Source organism: Rousettus aegyptiacus, unplaced genomic scaffold (genome assembly GCF_014176215.1).
Source record: "Rousettus aegyptiacus isolate mRouAeg1 unplaced genomic scaffold, mRouAeg1.p scaffold_m13_p_17, whole genome shotgun sequence".
In the NCBI taxonomy this organism is placed as follows: domain Eukaryota; kingdom Metazoa; phylum Chordata; class Mammalia; order Chiroptera; family Pteropodidae; genus Rousettus; species Rousettus aegyptiacus.
Window position 1 is genome coordinate 456,516 of NW_023416292.1, and position 2,955 is coordinate 459,470.

The 2,955-nt window shown below is 39.8% G+C and overlaps 1 pseudogene; it reads left to right on the plus strand.

Moving 5' to 3' along the window:
- Positions 1-1,543: 1,543 nt before the first annotated feature.
- On the plus strand, positions 1,544-2,416 carry LOC107508887 (annotated as a pseudogene).
- Positions 2,417-2,955: the final 539 nt, after the last annotated feature.

Sequence of the window (2,955 nt, forward strand, 5' to 3'; positions counted from 1 at the left end):
GAGATTGATTTTGAAAAATGGTTAGAATTTTATGTAACAGAGACTGATAAGAAAGAAATTCAAGACAGAATGAAGACAATAAATAAAAAAAAGAAAGCCAGGCATGTATGAGGAATGACTGAGGCATTTAACTAGAGGATAGGGTCTGACTAAGAGGCGAGATCCAGGCTGGAGCCAGACTGAATGGCATTGACTTCCAAGATAAATGGTATTTAATTCAGGAGACAGTAAGGTGTATAATCCCACTCCAACACTAACTTTTACTGTGCAACATTCCAGATAAGGCTCTACAACCTGGGATTCAGCTTAGGAAAAAAGTTAGAGAATAGGAACTGCCTAGAGCAGAGGATTCGAAGGGTAATTTTAATAATTGTAGAGAATGTGATTTCTTGGGAATAGTTATTGTGTCATTGAAAAAGCTGATTAGAAGTCTGAAATGAGCTGAAAAAAGAGGAAATGAACAAAAGACTAGATAATAGGATGAAAATGTTTCCATAAAATTTTGATATGAGGAAGATGGAAAATAATGTGGCTAGAAAAGAAAGTTTCAGTTAGATATCATAGAGGCAGAGCAGGTATGAGTGGTCGCTAATACGTGTGGCATTTTAAGTAATAGCAGAGAGAATGTAGACAGAAGTCCCTGGGGTTATGCCAGGGAAAATCACTGAATCCACAGCATCTAGTGCAATGCCTGGGAATTAATTAATAAATGTGAGTGTAATATATTGACTACATCCTCACCAAAGATGGCCAGGGACTCAAGGAAGAAGAGAGGAAAGCTGCAGAGAGTAAGCAAGTCACCAGGAAAAATTAGTCATAATGAGAAATGTATGGGAAAATCTAGCAAAAGGAAACACCATGATAAGAAAGAAAGAAAAAGAAAAAGAAAAAGAAAAACAAAGAGCTTAGTAATAGTAGCTGAAAATACTAAGCTTCAGGGAGACAGAAAGTACATACTGTACTCTAATTCTCTCTTTCCTCTTAGCAATGGCGTGAACATATCACTCAATATTGAATTAATCAAAGGTGAAGCAAATTTTCAGGGTCTTCGGCAGAAAGCAGAATCCCAGAATGTCCTACAAGCAGAAGACTACTTTACAAAACTATAAAAGGAAGAAAAAGCCTTTCACCCACAGCCCACAAGAGGCCGGATCTCAGAGACACCGTCTACATGACTCAGGAGCTCAAAACTGAGCATAAAAGATCATCAGACAGAGGGGCCCGTGGAGTTTGATCTGAACCCCTCCTGATGTGACAGACTTGGCCTCTCATCTCATTCACTACACTGTAGCTACACAACCACTGTCTTTCCAGTGCTAGAATCTGGGTCATAAGGGAATAGGGCTCTGGCAGTCCCCTATATCTAATAAATAACTCCATTGATTTCCTAACCCATAGCCCACCCCTCTTTTCCCACAAGTAGCTCTGATTATTGGCACCAGGGAACAGGCCTGGAAAATCATTCGCATGTTATCAGTACTCTCCATCTCCCATCCTCACCCACAGGTACATAAAAACTCAGAATAGTCTGAGGTCTATGACTATGAACCTCAAAAACTGGGTGAAAAACCACTGTATTGTTTGTCCTCTCATCCTAGTGACCACTGCTGCTATAACAGCCTCAGGTCAAGAACATAAAGGAGATGCTCCAATGGGTCTCTATCTTCACCATTCTCACAGAAACCTTTGGTCAGGTAGGTAAGGTGGTCAGGGGATGGTCAAGGAGCATAACATGAGGAAAAAAAAGACTGCATGTGGTATTTTTCTCCTGCATTTATGGTGAAGGTCATTATATTTCTTTATTCCACAACCTCAGTGGAAAGGTATTTGTGTTCCCTAGAGAATCTTCTAGTGACCATGTGAATTTGGTTACAAAGCTGAAGATACTCCTGCAGAACTTTATCTTGTGTTTTTGAGCCTTAAGTGACCTCTCTCATGCCTATAGCCTCTTTTCCTACAGTGTCCAGTATGATGATAATGAGCTACTAATTTGTAAAGAAACAGTGGAAAGTGTACTCTGTACAGTGAATGAACCATAGTTACCTTCAAAGTTATGGAAGAATTCCCCTCCCTGGTGCACATCTGTACCACCTAGTAGTTCTCCTCTGGCATTGCCGAATTTGAGGTTCATGGGAAGCCCCTGGTGAGAAAGGACTTGAGGCAGGGTTACTCTGTGGGAGCTCATCCCATGATTGTCCTGGGACAGGAGCAGGATGCCTATGGAGGAAGGTTTGATCTGAACTAGTCCTTTGTAGAAGAGATTGGGGATTTGTACATGTGTGACTCTGCACTGTCTGCAGAAGATATGCTGTTTGCACATCAAGGCTCCTCCTTCAATCTCAGTATTTTGGGTTGGTGAACTCTGAGCTATGCAGTGAAAGGATATGTCGTCATCAAACCCCTGGTATGGAGCTAAAGTCTTGAGTCAATAAGAGCACTTGGAAATGAAATTACAAACATCTAAAGGCAAATGGAACTTAGATCCTATATCTGTAGCTCTTTCTTCTTCGAATTTCCTGTCTACATGTATGCCTAACACACACACACACACACACACACACACACAGTATCGTGCTGCCGTGCCACCTTGCCACCTGAATTTGTTTAGTGCTTGTTGTAGTCCCAAACATTTTCTATTATGTCTACTTATTTGGAAATTGGTGTTTTATTGTCCATAAAAATCAGATTGCAAAGTACGGGGAGGAAAACCTTTAAGTAACTAAAAAGATATATCATAAAGCCAGAGTACTAGTGGAACAGTGGCAATACTTAAAAGGTGCTAATAATCATTTTATTAATAATTCAAAATGGGCATAGAATTGCAATATAAATCATTTTATTTGCTTTTCCAGTTACAAATCAATTAAAAAGAGGTCTCAGATTATGCCACGGACACAATTATGATGAGATAAGTAAGCAATAGTTGAGAACCTGAAAGCAAGTAATGAAACAGAA